The following is a 15,824-nucleotide window of genomic DNA, read 5'->3' on the forward strand; positions in this document are numbered from 1 at the left end:
TTCGAGTACTGCCCACTACCAAGGAGACGGCTTATTTCCTTTTGCAACACCATGTAGCCCCAATATAAACTGGCAGATGGAGAAAGCTGGCCAACTAATGGCTCGCTAGATTATAATACTATTTTTCAATTGGATCTCTATTGCCAGCATTTAAAAAAATGAGATGAGATCCCCAGGTACAATGTTTCATGGCACTTAGCCAAAACAAGGGCCTCCATAAAAAATGCAAGGCTAGTTCAAATCTCATTCTCTCTCGGTTTTCCTCCCCGGGGAACTAGTCCAATGCACGCCCACAGAGTTCAGTACCAGAACTCTGAATCAGTAAGCTATTCCCCCTTTGGGAGGTCCCCAAAGGAGGCGGGGGGGGGGGGGGCTGACCACCATGTATGTACTCCTCTTTTTCTCAGATCTATACAACTAGAAGGATCAATCCCAGGATTTATGGGAAGACCCCCGAGGGAGTCCTTAGTCTAGGGAATATTCCACTCTCATTTCCCCACTTGGGTGGATGTCCAAACCCTCCTAAAATATCTTATTCTCTGGGGAAGAAAAGGCACTGATTATAACTAATGCAAGGGAGAAAGTGGATAAGACCAATCAAAATTATGCAGGGCACACCGTATAATAGCTTGGAGCCCCAGCCATCCCCGACACGGACCCTGGGTGGGATCATCAGGAGGAAAACAGTTGGCAGAACCTCCCACATTTCAGGGATTTGATTCTTAAGGGCTTAGTCAGCGGGGAAGAGACCCATAAGTTGAAGTAGGGTACAGGGAGTCATCCAGGGACCGGAGGAAAATCCCTCAGCCTTCCTTGAGTGCCTAAGGGAGTGTCTCCAAGTGTTCACAATTATAATCTGAAGCCATTGGAAGGGCAGGCCACTCTTAAGTCCCAGAGGGCCCCAGACGTTGTGAGAAAATTACAGAAGTTGGGGAGAGGGCCCACCATGCCCACTTCCCGGCTGGTGGAATCAGCACTTCGGGTGTTCAACAACCAGGATCTGGAGGCGAATGCAAAGGAAGATAAACGAGCAGAATGAACGGCCGGTATTCTGGCTTTAGCGATTCAGGGTCAATCGACCTCCCAGGAATGACGGCCCCCCAAGGGACCCTGTGACATCGATGAGTCGCCCTGCATTTCGAAGACCACGCCCACAGTGGAGAGAAGGGCTTAAAACCAATCAGAGTGCAAACTGCATGGAGGAGGGTCATTGGAAGGGAGAGTCCCCCAAATGTCTCAGAAGGAAACTAGGTGGACCATTGTGTCCTGGCCCAACCTCACTGGTTGCGCACATAAAAGAAGAAGAGAACTGAAGGGGCCTAGGTGCTCCTCAGAGCACCCTGGAAATTACCCCTGAGGAGCCTCAGCTGACCCTGACCATAGGGGGTAAAAAGGTTGACTTTTTAGTTGACACAGGGGCCACCTTCTTGGTCTTGAACACTCGACAAGGCAAAATGACCAAAGATAAATGTAAGATTATGGGAGTGGAAGGGAAGCCACAGGAGTGCAATTTTATAGAGCCCTTTCAGTGCGCTTTGGAAGGAAAAATGTTATCTCACTCTTTCTTATATATCCCAGAATGCCCAATTCCTCTAATAGAAAGAAACTTACTATATAAATTGGGAGCTACAATTTACCTCAGAGACAAAAACCTTATCATTGAAATACCCAAGACCACCTTCTATTCTGTAGCCCTAGCGCTACTGCCCTCTGACAATAATAATGGCCCAATGAACGCTGAGGGGATTAACCCCTCAGTATGGGCCCACGACAGAGCCCATACTGTTGGCAGAGCCAGGAGGGCACCACCAGTCATAGTCAAGCTGTGACCCAACTACAGTCACCCAAGTAAAAAGCAATACCCCTTAAACCAAAGAAGCCCTAGTGGGCATTAAGCCTATAATAGAAAGCTACTCAAACAAGGGCTTCTTAGATCCTGTCAGTCCCCTTGCAACACTCCTATTCTTCCGGTAAAAAAATCCAAAAAATGGGAAATACCGGCTAGTTCAGGACCTCCAAGCAGTAAATGAAGCTACGGAGGAAATTCACTCCTGGTGCCCAACCTGTACACATTACTCTCTACCCCAAACCCTGAGAGGATCTGGTATTCAGTGTTAGACTTAAAAGATGCCTTCTTTTGTGTGTCCTTAGCCCCAGTATCTCAATAGATTTTTGTATTTGAATGGCAGGATCCCTACAGCTCTAGAAAACAATCATTGTGCTGGAAGGTTCTGCCCCAGGGACTTAGAAACTGCCCCACCCTTTTCGTTAAGGTTTTAGCTAAAGATCTTAGTGATCTTGAGTTAGAAGAGCGAACTATACTTCAATATGTGGATGACATTCTAATCGCCAAACCCACCAAAGAGCTTTCTGACCGTAACACAGTTAGCACCTTATATCATCTGGCTGAGAGAGGATATAAAGTTTCAAAGCAAAAAGGCCGGATCTCCCTCCAGCGGGTAGAATACTTAGGATTTATAATAGAAAAAGGGCACGTGTTGCAGCAAAAATAGAAATGAGATTTTTCTGATAAACAAGGAAAATAAGCAACAATGAACAGGCTGGGGAAACAGCATAAACAGGCCTAAAAGAGTTCAGCAATCTTGGTTATTCTTTAGCTGTTACTACAAACACACACTTGTAGCTAGACTTGTCCTTCACAAAGCTAAACAAAGCTAATTACTGTCTGATTCCATATGAATTGTACCCTGCACCTGGCATTTACTCTCTGCATTCTCTTGTAGCAAATTATCCCTTGTAGCTGTTTACAGTTCAGAAAGAAGATTGCAGGCCGATAACACAGAGATGAATGGACCCAATTACCAGGCTGTATTGCAAGAAAAAGAAGAATGCAAGACCTTCACCACTTTGTTCCTTCTCACTTATCCTGGACTGCAAGTTCCACCTATAAGACCCTCTGCAATTCCCTGAGACAGGGGGGCACAGTTCTTGAGGTGCTAGCCTACTGTGTCTTCCCTTCTTCCTGGCAAGAAAAATAAAGCCATCTCTCTCTTCCTCCAAAATCTCTGCCTCCGTATTTCTGTTTGGCATCGGTGCACAGGAAAGCTGAAATTTCGGCAACACACAGGGCACTATCTAAGGAGAAGAAGGAACTGGCTTGAAAGATGGCACCCTCTAGTATGAGAAAACAGCTCTGGGGGTTCCTAGGGATGGCCGGGTTCTGCTGTATATGGATCGCCAACTTTGGCTTAGGTGCTAAGCCCTTGTATGAACAATTAAAGGGAAGGACCCTGACCCTTTTGAGTGGACCCCCAATTGTGACCGGGCATTCCTGGAACTGAAAAACCACCTCATAAGATCCCCCACATTAGCCTTACCCAACCTGAGCTGTCCCCTCCATCTATATATACTGAGAGAGGAGAAAGTGCCCTGGGGGTGTTTACACAGAAACTGGGACCTCTGACTCAGGCTGTAACCTATTTCTCTAAACAATTGGACCAAACCCCTAAAGGATGGCACCTATGCTTACAGGCTTTAGCAGCCACTGCTCAGCTTCTCAAAGAAGCTAACAACTTAACTTTTGGACAGCCCCTATCTAGACCAGCGGTCCCCAACCTTTTTGGCACCAGGGACGGGTTTCATGGAAGACAACTTTTCCACAGTCCGGCGGGTGGGGGTGGGGTGGTTTCGGGATGATTCAAGCGCATTACATCTATTGTGCACTTTATTTCTATTATTTTTACACTGTAATATATAATGAAATAATTACACAACTCACCATAACGCAGAATCAGTGGGAGCCCTGAGCCTGTTTCCCTGCAACTAGATGGTCCCATGTGGGGTGACGGGAGACAGCGCCATCCGCGTGTTGCTTATGTCCAGTCTACTTGGTAATCTCGTTCTGGTTGCTGTCACTGCAGAAAACCCTGCTTCACAAAGACAGGATGTCGGAAATGCAAGCAGGCTTTTCAGTGCCTTTGTGGCAACCTCAGAATATTCCGCCTTGACTTAAATCCAGAATGTATGGAGATCTGAAGTGGTCTCAAACAGACTTTTAAGGCCACCCTCACTTGCGATCTCAGGCAGTTGATCCTCTTCTAGCACGGACGAAGTCGATTCACCTGGCTTATTCACAAATGGGTCATGGATCCATTCCTTCCCAGTTCGGGGGTCTTCTGTGATTGGGAAGTAATGCTCAAACTCTTTTGAAAGCTGAGATAGGTGATCGTGCACCAGCTGGGAGAAAGAAGGTCCTGGCTTAGTCTCTTTCAAAATCTCTGTTAATGTCTGAAACATGTCAAAAATCCCAGTGTTCACTCGTCACCCCCATAATTCCAGTTTGGCTTTGAATGCAGCCACTTTATCTGCCGACTTGAACACGGTTGTCCTTCTCCCCTGAAGTGACAGATTGAGTTTGCTGAGCAGGTTGAATATGTCACACAAGGAAGCAAGTTTTGTGACCCATCCGTGTCACTGAAGTGTGCTGCCAGTGGTGACTGTTTTTCTAAAAGAAATCTCTGGAGTGGCACTCGTAACTCAAAAACTGGCCGGTGATCTGCCTTTAGAAAGCCATGTCACTCCTGTGTATAAGAGAAGACGTGTGTGCTCCGCCTCCATCTCCTCACAGAGCTGTGCAATCGGACGTGAGTTAAGGGCATGTACTTTAACGTGGGTGATTAATCACATCCTGCAAAACGTTGTTAAGTTCAGGAGACATTTTCTGGCTAGTCAGCATTTCTCTATGGATGACACAGTGTGTAGACTTACATTCAGAAGTGACTACTTTGACCCGAGTAGTGAAACCAGAAAGCCGTCTAGTCATGGCAACTGCTCTGTCCGTGCATATACCGACACAAAATGACCAATTCAGTTTTCCTGATATGTAATCATTCAAAGACTTGAATAGTTCTGCAGCTGTGGTAATGGTTGGCAACAAAAGTGCACACAACATATCCTCGTGCACATCCTCCTGAAAAAATATATCGCACAAAAACAAGCATTGTTGCCTTGCTTGTCAACATCGGTAGATGTGTCAACCTGGATTACGTACATGGTGACTCACTAATCCTAACAATTGTGCCTCAATATCCTCTGCTATTTCATCAATTCATCTAGTTACGGTGCTAGTGAAAGGGGAACACGTGCCACCATTTGAACTGCAGCCTCTCCTGAAAGTCCACAGCAAATGTCCTTAGCAGCAGGCAGGATCGACTCTTCACCAATAGTAAAGGGCTTCTTAGGTGTATCCATGTGGTTAGCCACTAAGAATGATGCTCTCAGTGCAGACACATTTGATGAAGCGGTGGCCTTCAATAATTGCTTCTGGGGCTTCCCTGGTGGCGCAGTGGTTGAGAGTCCGCCTGCCGATGCAGGGGACACGGGTTCGTGCCCCGGTCCGGGAAGATCCCACATGCCGCGGAGCGGCTAGGCCCGTGAGCCATGGCCGCTGAGCCTGCGCGTCCGGAGCCTGTGTTCCGCAACGGGAGAGGCCACAACAGTGAGAGGCCTGCATACTGCAAAAAAAAAAAAAAAAAAAAAAAAAAATTGCTTCTGTTCTTTGTGTTCACATTTTTTTCTTTTGAAAAACTCCAAAGGCTTGTCTTTTCATGCAGGGTGCTTGGTCTCCAGGTGGTGAAGCAGTTTTGGAGGTTTCATGGCTTTGTCGGATGGCCAGTCACCACATATTATATAAAGCGGTCTTGGAGAATGTGAATCACCTGTTGCAATGAACCCATAATTTAAGTAGAACTCTTGGTGTTTTCTTTTAAGTGCAGCTGTCTTTTTGTTGGCAGTCTTAGAGTCTTCTGCTATCTCATTATTGGGTCTTGCCCCTTTTCAAAGAAGCTTTCCAGTGACATTTGTTTTTTACTCATTTGGCTACTGTTAGCTTGTGGGCTTAGCAAAACTGTGACTGAGACAACTGCAGACTAAATTAGGTGTCGGGTTCTGACTTAAAGCCTCCCACCAGATGCAGCTTCATTGTCACTTGCCACTCACTGATAGGGTTTTGATGTGAGTCGGCAAGCAATTGATTTATTATGGTCTCTGTGCATTCAAACCTCTCTGCTAATGATAATCTGTATTTGCAGCCGCTCCCCTGTGCTAGCATCACCGCCTCAGCTCCACCTCAGATCATCAGGCATTAGATTCTCATAAGGAGCGCGTAGCCTAGGTCCCTCGCATGCACAGTTCACAGTAGGGTTTGCGCTCCTATGAGAATCTAATGCCACTGCTGATCTGACAGGAGGCGGGACTCAGGCAGTAACGCGAGCGATGCGGAGCGGCTGTAAATACTGATGAAGCTTTGCTCGCGCACCTGTTGCTTACCTCCTGCCGTGTGGCCCGATTCTGGTCCACGGCCTGGGGGTTGGGGACCCCTGATCTAGACCTCCCATTGCCGCCGAGCCCTCATTAAGGAAAGCGGGGGCAGGTATCCCCTAGTTCTGAGGCAGGGGATAGATGGGCCCCAGGCTGAGCAGCTGAAATTTGTCTCCTGAGGACAGACACTTCAAGATAAACACAATGGCAGGAGCAGAGAGGAGCTAAGCCCTGCTTGGGTAAAAAGATAAGGAGGTTACATATTTCTCATTCTTGAGGTCAAGAAGACCTCCTAAACTTCACACGAGCAGAAATGATGCTCAGGGGTCAGGGAAGGGAAGGGATGCTAACCCATAATATGTCCTGCCAACCTCCCAGAAACCCTCACACTGGAATCCATCTTGGCTAAAAGATGTGAGCACGCATCGGGGAGAGCCTGACTCAGATCAGATATGGGAAGGGAGCAAGATGACTGGCCAGAGGAAAACAAAGACCCATAAAACTGACGCTATATAAGCAATTTAAGACATCCCCAAAGCGTGACTCTCTCTCTCAACTCACCCGTGTGTCCTTTTCACATGTACTCTGCTTCTAATAAAAGCTTTACCCACTTCACTACCTTCCGTCTCTCTGCTAAATTCTTTTTTTAAATTTACTTATTTTTTAATGTTTATTTTCTTATTAGTCATCCATTTTATACACATCAGTGTATACATGTCAGTCCCAATCTCCCAATTCATCACACCACAACCCCCACCCTCCAACTGCTTTCCCCCCTTGGTGTCCATACATTTCTTCTCTACTTCTGTGTCTCAATTTCTGCCCTGCAAACTGGTTCATCTGTACCATTTTCTAGGTTCCACATATATGCTTTAATATATGATATTTGTTTTTCTCTTTCTGACTTACTTCAGTCTGTATGACAGTCTCTAGATGCATCCATGTCTCTACAAATGACCCAATTTCATTCCTTTTTATGGCTGAGTAATATTCCATTGTATATATGTACCACAACTTCTTTATCCATTCGTCTGTCAATGGGCATTTAGGTTGCTTCCATGACCTGGCTATTGTAAATAGTGCTGCAATGCACATTGGGGTGCATGTGTCTTTTTGAATTATGGTTTTCTCTGGGTATATGCCCAGTAGTGGGATTGCTGGGTCATATGGTAGTTCTATTTTTAGTTTTTTAAGGAACCTCCATACTGTTCTCCATAGTGGCTGTATCAATTTACATTCCCACCAACAGTGCAAGAGGGTTCCCTTTTCTCCACACCCTCTCCAGCATTTGTTGTTTGTAGATTTTCTGATGAAGCCCATTCTAGCTGGCGGGAGGTGATACCTCATTGTAGTTTTGATTTGCGTTTCTCTAATAATTAGTGATGTTGAGCATCTTTTCATGTGCTTCTTGGCCATCTGTATGTCTTCTTTGGAGAAATGTCTATTTAGGTCTTCTGCCCATTTTTGGATTGGGTTGTTTGTTGTTTTTAATATTGAGCTACATGAGCTGTTTATATATTTTGGACATTAATCCTTTGTCTTTTCAATAAGTGGTGCTGGGAAAACTGGACAGCTACATGTAAAAGAATGAAATTAGAACACTCCCTAACACCATACACCAAAATAAAGTCAAAATGGATTAGAGACCTAAATGTAAGACTGGGCACTATAAAACTCTTAGAGGAAAACATAGGAAGAACACTCTTTTTTTTGTTTTTTTTTTTGCAGTATGGGGGCCTCTCACTGTTGTGGTCTCTCCCGTTGCGGAGCACAGGCTCTGGACACGCAGGCTCAGCGGCCATGGCTCACGGGCCCAGCCGCTCCGCGGCATGTGGGATCTTTCCAGACCAGGGCACGAACCCGTGTCCCCCCCTGCGTCGGCAGGTGGACTCTCAATCACTCTGCCACCAGGGAAGCCCCAGATTAAGCTTTTATAGACAGAATGGATAAACAAGGTCCTACTGTACAGCACAGGGAACTATATTCAATATCCCATGATAAACCATAATGGAAAAGAATATTTAAAAAGAAGAATGTATATATAAGTATAACTGAATCACTTTGCTGTACAGCAGAAATTAACACATTGTAAATCAACTATACTCCAATTAAAAAATATAGAGAGAGGGACTTCCCTGGTGGCTCAGTGGATAAGACTCCACACACCCAATGCAGGAGGCCCAGGTTTGATCCCTGGTCAGGGAACTAGATCCCACATGCATGCTGCAACTAAGACTTTGCATGCCACAACTAAGGAGCCCACGTGCTGCAACTAAGATCTGGTGCAACCCAATAAATAAATAAATAAATGGGTAAACTTTAAAATATATATATAGAGAGAGAGATAAAAAATAAAAAGTAAAAACATTTCAAAAAAAAAAAGAATGGCTCGAGGAGTCCTATTCCTGTCATCCCTCCCACACCCAGAGGAATCCTCCCTGAGCAGCTCTGTCTGCAGAGCTACGCCAACCCTGCTAGTCGAGTTCCCCCCCAGTGTTTACAGCAGTTGCTTCAACTCTTCCCAAACGGCATCTGTTGTAGCAGGGCTGGGGTACAGCCTCCAGAAGGTAGTATGTAATTGTGAGTTCACAGCTTGGGTGGTGGAGACAACAAGGAGTAACTAGGACAGCTGATGCTTCCGGGGGAGAGTGCCACCTGCACAGATGGGGTGTGGCTGCCTGCCTGGGGCTGGGAGCCCCAGACCTATATTAGGAGAAAGGCTGGCCTCCAGGAAGGGAGAATGGGAAAATGTCCCAAAGAAAGAAATGAAAGAGAACATGCCTGCCTCCTAGTTGAACACAGGCGGTGTTTGTGGGGGCAATTTCTGTTGTTGCTTGTTTTTTAAAGCAATAACGAGTGAAGATGGAACAAATGGGCTAAACCCTCCATTCTGAGAATCATTATAAAACATTCTTTTTCATGGAACTGTAGGGTTTGCAAAGCATTTCCCATAGTGGGAGATATCCCTCTGAAATTGCTGTGATCCTTTCACAACCACTTTAGTTTGGAGAAAGAACCTCCGAGGGATTCCATGCCTTGTCCAAGGTCACAAAGCTAGGACACAAGCCCATGTTTCTGAATGTAGGTCTTTCCCCTATACCACGGCAACCTGTGATACAGTCAACGCATAAAAACATTTTTTTCGGGCTTCCCTGGTGGCGCAATGGTTGAGAATCTGCCTGCCAATGCAGGGGACACGGGTTCGAGTCCTGGTCTGGGAAGATCCCACATGCCGCGGAGCAACTAAGCCCGTGAGCCACAACTACTGAGCCTGCGTGTCTGGATCCTGTGCTCCGCAACAAGAGAGGCCGCAACAGTGAGAGGCCCGTGCACCGTGATGAAGTGTGGCCCCCGCTCGCCGCAACTAGAGAAAGCCCACGCACAGAAACGAAGACCCAACACAGCCAAAAATAAATAAATAAATAAAATTCAAAAACATTTTCTTCGTGATGCCACGCAAACTTAAACTGAATTCCTGACTTCAAATTTAAAGAAGGCTTCCATTTTTCAGGTGCCAAAGTTGAGGTCCAGAGATGTCAAATGACGCTCTTGGAGAAAGGACTCTGATTGGGTCATCTGTATTGAGACTTCAGTCTTTCGCAGCCTGCAGTTTAAGAGCAAGTATAACTTTCTTCCATGGTGGGAGAGAACTCAGAAAGTATAGAAATGTAGAAAGGCTCCTCTTTTCTCTGCCTTTCCTCCTGTTACTGTGTATCACCTGCTGTGTTCCCCTCTAAGTTCTCTTCCCCTCTTATCTGTTAAGGAACATTGCCCCAGCAATTCTTCCATCTTTTCCTCTCATTACCAGTTCCTTCTCTCTACTTGATAATTCCTGGCAGAGTACATGTGTTCTGTAATTTTTCTCTTATTAAAAGAGACATAAAACCTTCTCTTGACTTCCATATCCACATTTAGGTGCTACTCCATTTCCGTGTTCCCAGTTACAATAAAATTTCTTGAAAGAGGTACCTATACTTGCCATCTTCAATTCTGCCCATCAAATTCTCTCTTGAGTTTACTCCAAAAAAAGCTTTCACTCTCACCACTCCTTTAAAACTGCCCTTGTTGAGATTTCAATAACCCACATTGCTAAATGTAATGGTTAGTTCTCTGTCAATTCCTTATTTCCCCCCAACCCCGTAAACGCTGAAGAGCTGCAGAACTCAAATCTCAGTTTCCTTGGTGATCTTGTCCTATGTCATGAGTTTAAATAACAATAATATGCTGATGGTTTACATATGCAGGCTGGATCTTCCCCCTGAACTCCATGTTCGTATATCCACCTGTCTACTTGACATCTCCTCTTGAATGACCATAGGCGATTCAAACTTCACGTGATCAAATACAAACTCCCAATCTTCTCCCAGAATTCTTGTACCTTATAGTCATCTAAAGAAGTCATCTCGGGAGGAGAACACCCGAGATCAATACAGTCATATATAAACAGTTCAAATCCTTCTTATGCCGCATTGGTTAATGGACATTGTTCAGAATTTTTCATTTCAGGAAATGGCGACAGCATACTTCCAGTTGCTCAGGCCAAAACCACTGGGGTCATTTTTTACTTCTCCTTTTCAGACCTCACATTCAGTCTCTCTGGAAATCCTTGTTGGCGTTTACTTTAATGTACATCCAGACTCTACTTCTCACCAGGTCCACTGCTACCACTCAGATGTCATTTTCTTGCCCTGATTATTGCAGTAGCCTCCCGACTGATCTTGCTTTGTCCCGTGCCCTCTCCCAACAGTCTAGTTTCAACATAGAAGCAAGAGTGAACTTGTTAAAATGGGCTTAACTGCTCCTCCACTTGATGTCCTCTCATTCTACTTGGAGTAAGAGCCAATGTCTTTACACTAGCCCATAAGGTCCCACAGAAGCTGCCTTTCCCACCTAACTTCTCTGATCTCCCTGTGGTTATGCCTCTCCTAGCATACTGACCTTCCGGTGGGTTTTTATACATCTCAGACATGCTACCACCTCAGGTCTTTAGCACTTGCCGTTCTCTGTGCCTAGAATGCTCTAATCCCCAGATATCTGCCTAGCCTTCACCCTTACCGCCTTCAGGTCTTTCCTCAGATGTCTCTTCATCAGTTCTTCCCTGACAATAGATTTTTTCTAATTGTAAATATCCTTCTATTTAGCATTCACTATCCCTAATCCCTGATTTATTTTACTCGATATCATTTATTCTCAACTGCTATATTTTTTACTTCTTTGCTTATTATCTGCCTCCCCATCCCCATTAGACTGTTTTTTTTTTTTTTTTTCGGTACGTGGGCCTGTCACTGTTGTGGCCTCTCCCGTTGCAGAGCACAGGCTCCGGCCGCGCAGGCTCAGCGGCCGTGGCTCACGGGCCCAGCCGCTCCGCGGCATGTGGGATCTTCCCGGACCGGGGCACGAACCTGCGTCCCCTGCATCGGCAGGCGGACTCTCAACCACTGCGCCACCAGGGAAGCCCCCCCATTAGATTTTTGTCCATTTTGCTCACTGAAGTATCCCTCGTGCCTAGATACCTGGTGCAGATAGAGCCCCTTACAAATGCCTGTTGATTAAATGAAGAGATAAGCCTAAGAAGAACCTAAAGAACACTCATACCCCATCAACCCAAAGAAAATCCTACTAACCCCACGGAATACGTCCTTTTAGAGTTCTTGTTCTGGATATTTACATTCTGAGTTGGACAGAAATTAGTGGCATAAAAGCAAGCCAGCCTCTCCCACCCCTTAAATTAGGAAAAATAGACCAAAACTTTTTCAAGATGCAAAAAGAGATATAAAATGCTCCAGAGGGACTTCCCTGGTGGTGTAGTGGTTAAGACTCCACACTCCCAATGCAGGGGGCCCGGGTTCTATCCCTGGTCAGGGAACAGATCCCACATGCGTGCCGCAACTCAGAATTCGAATGCCACAACTAAGGAGCCCACCTGCCGCAACTAAGACCTGGCACAACCAAATAAAGAAATAAAATGCTCCAGAGTGTATTAAAGTTATCGATAAATAGCAACGGCTGGAAATACTCATTTTTGACCATACTTATCATTTCAACTACATTATCACGTTCACAATCTTGTTCCAAGTCAATCTGATTTCACTCAAAGCAATCTGAAACCACAATCTTGTTGGAATGGGTTTCAGGATTGCAAACACCTCAGATTAATACAGTCATCTATCAATAGTCTAAATTTTCCCTATTCCACTTTTGTTAGTGTATATTGTTCCAAATGACTATTATTCTGAGAAAACTAGAATGCCTACTATGTGTGTTGACTGTATATAGGGGCAAACTCATGTGGCCCTAGAACTCTTGAGGATGGCCTAGAATGGAAGCATTATGAGTGAGATTAGCTTTCTGTAATAGGTGGAGCTTTATTAACCATCCTTGAATGCCTACTATGTGCAGGCACTGGGCTAGCCTCATTACAAGCCAGGACATTCTTTATAAATAGATGACTGAGGATACTAGGGAACACCTGAACCTGATCACATTGTTTAGGGTGTACTGCACTGTGCATAGCGCCATTGTCGTGTCTGTGGTTAAGAAACCTATGGTCTGAGCCATTATTATAGTCTATCCTGAAGACGGGCAGTGTTAACATGAGACGGGTATTCATGGAGCCTGAAAGAAGGGAAATCAGAGAGCAGGTGTTTGCTACCCTGCCCAGCGTCATGAGCGTCCCGCTTACTGGAGCGGTGATGGGAGAATGCTTTCGTAGGTCTCCCCCACACCTGGATGAGATGCCCGAGATCATGCCTGACCTTTGTTGTCCATCAGAAAAGTTTGGCAGCAGAAGTTGGGAGGGGTGGATGTACATATCCCATATCACATATTACATGCACTAGAAGTGAACTGCCCCGGTCCCACGCGAATACACCCACCTCTGTGTTTATATATCCTCCCATTGAGTCCGGGACTCATTTCCTGTGAGCCTCGTCATGGCGAGCATCTTGACACAGTTGAGTTTCCGGGCCGACAGGGCTGAGGACCTGGACTCTTAGGGCACCTCCAGGACTCTGCTTGAGGAGCCAAGACCCCCTCCCTGAAACAGAAACAGTTTTTTCATTGGCTCTTAAATCAAGCAGTCAACAGGCATTAAGAGCTTATTTCTTGCTTCTTATTTTTTGATCCTGTGCCCAGAATCTTAAGTGTAACATAGAAATTAACCCCAACAATTATGCCTGTATGGACTAACTATAAGACATAGTTAATGCCCTTATGTATGAGTGGGTTTCAGCTTGAGTCTGAGCTTCAGACTTTGCCAGGGATGTTTGAACTGGTGGGATGGAATTAGCAGAAGTCTATTTGCTTAGGGCTGAAGAGACTCCTGAGGAAGAATTTATATTGGGGGGAAGAATGATCCAGGTATAAAGAGTCTGAGGAGATGAAGAAACCTTAATCATCCTTAAGGGGCTATTCTGAGAACATCGTGGTGTCTTCCATTCTTTTTCTTCCAATTAGAAAAAATGTAGTAAAATACACATAACATAAAACTTACCATCTTAACCATTTCTAGCGCACAGTTCAGTGCTGTTAAATACATTCTTATTACTGTGCAACCATCACCACCACCATCTCCATAACTTTTTTTCATCTTGCAGAACTGAAAACTCTAACTCCCCATTCCTTCCTCTCCCAGCCCCAGCAAGCACCTTTCTACTTTGTCTTTATGATTTTGACTATTCTAAATATCTATTGTAAGTAAGGTCAAACAGTTTTGTCTTTTTTGGCTGGCTTATTTCACTTAGTATAATGTCCTATAGTTTCATCTATGTTGTAGCATATGCTAGAGTTTCCTCCTTTTAAAGGATGAATAATATTCTATCGTATGCCTATACGACACTTTACCTAACCATTCATCCATCAATGGACACTTGGGTTGCTTTCCTGTTTTAGCTATTATGAATAATGCTGCTATGCATGTGGGTGTACAAATATCCCTTCATTGTCTCCCATTATTGACTCTGCTAGACTCATCCCAAAGAAAGCAAGTGTGAAGTCCTTAAACCAGAACTGAAAGAAGAATTTCACTGAAGTCCCTATTAAACAGTAGGATCCAATCAGTGCTCATGGAGGGTAGCACAAAGCAGAGAGACGTTCTCCCTCATTTCACCAAGGAAATGACACCACTGGGGCTCCACTAACTCAGTGGAGAAGAGTGGGGACACAGAGGAGTGTGGTGGCAGTGGCCCTGAGGGCTGGTAACTGAGCAGGGAAATGCCAGTTCCTGGTAGATCTAGGTTTGGGAGGTGGAAGAACCACACTGCCTGATGGGAGCAGACTTGTGATGATCCAGAAAAGGAAAGGACAGGAGGATATTTCTGCTGGGGTCCAGGAGGGTTGGGCACTTGTAACAGCTGATTATGCCAGAGCCTGCTCTCTGCAAACTGATAAGGACCCCTGATGAGAATTAAAGGTTTGTGGGTCATCAATCTTGATATGCAAGCTGTACATTAATCTTGTGATATATTTTGTCTGCTAATTTAACTTTAATGTATGTTAATAATAAGTCTGGTGAGAACTGAGGAGCAATAAAGAATGTATGATTCTTCCCCAAATAGGATGAAAATAAATCTTTTGAAGCCACAGAATTGCCTGCCCTACCCCATACTGCAACCAGTAGTGATTCAATTCCAGAAGCAAGGAAAAAGGAAACCAAAGCCCTGAAAATATAAGGAGAGGATCCTTTTCCTTATCTGGAGGTACAACGTTTCTGAAAACCCAAGGAAGCTTTTTTAGAAAGGACTATTCAATTCTTAAAAGATGGTTCTGGGAAATTTATCTACAGGGGGTCTCTGAGGATCCTGAAGGTTCTAACTCCCACGGTCACCAGCAGCTCCACCAGGGGCCCTTTTGTCAAGCCACCAGGTGACAACCAGAATCTTTCCACAGGCTGCCAGCTGCCAGTCCCACCAGGAGTGTACTGGCCAGAGAGGACAGAGATGGTGGTGGTGGAGAACTTACCAGAAGAAATCCTTGCCTCCCCAGAAGGGCAAGAAGGGAAAGCCAGCACCAGTGCCTCTCCAGAGCATCCATGGAGCGAGGGACACACAACACACCTGGCAGGCTTCAGAGCCAAGGATGGAGATGTTAAGCTGCAGAAACTTGCTGGACATCTATCCACCTTGAAGGCAAGGAATCGCTTTTGTTGAAGTCAATGAATGTCTAGGAAAAAAAGCAGAATATATTTTCAGGGGATATTTGTGCATTTTATCCATAAAGACAAAGGAAAGAGGATTCTACTATGTGGATTAGAAGGTATGTGATGTTTCTCGGCAAGCTGTCAAAGAAATTATATTACCCGAAACGTTTATAAGAAGTGATGGCTATGAGAAAAAACAGTCCCTGGAAGACTAAGGCTGAGAAATAAATGGTTATTAGGGTCATGCTAGTGTATTAGTATCTACGTCCTTGACTCCTGAACCCAGATGTATCAGCAGCCCAGAGACTAGCCACTGTACTCGGGACCATCCTTCTGAAAGGAAATCTATCTCTGTTGTTGCCTCTTTGTCAACCTCCTGTTTATTCTCCTTCTTTAGCCATCAGATCAT

Source organism: Phocoena sinus, chromosome 8 (genome assembly GCF_008692025.1).
Source record: "Phocoena sinus isolate mPhoSin1 chromosome 8, mPhoSin1.pri, whole genome shotgun sequence".
In the NCBI taxonomy this organism is placed as follows: Eukaryota; Metazoa; Chordata; class Mammalia; order Artiodactyla; family Phocoenidae; genus Phocoena; species Phocoena sinus.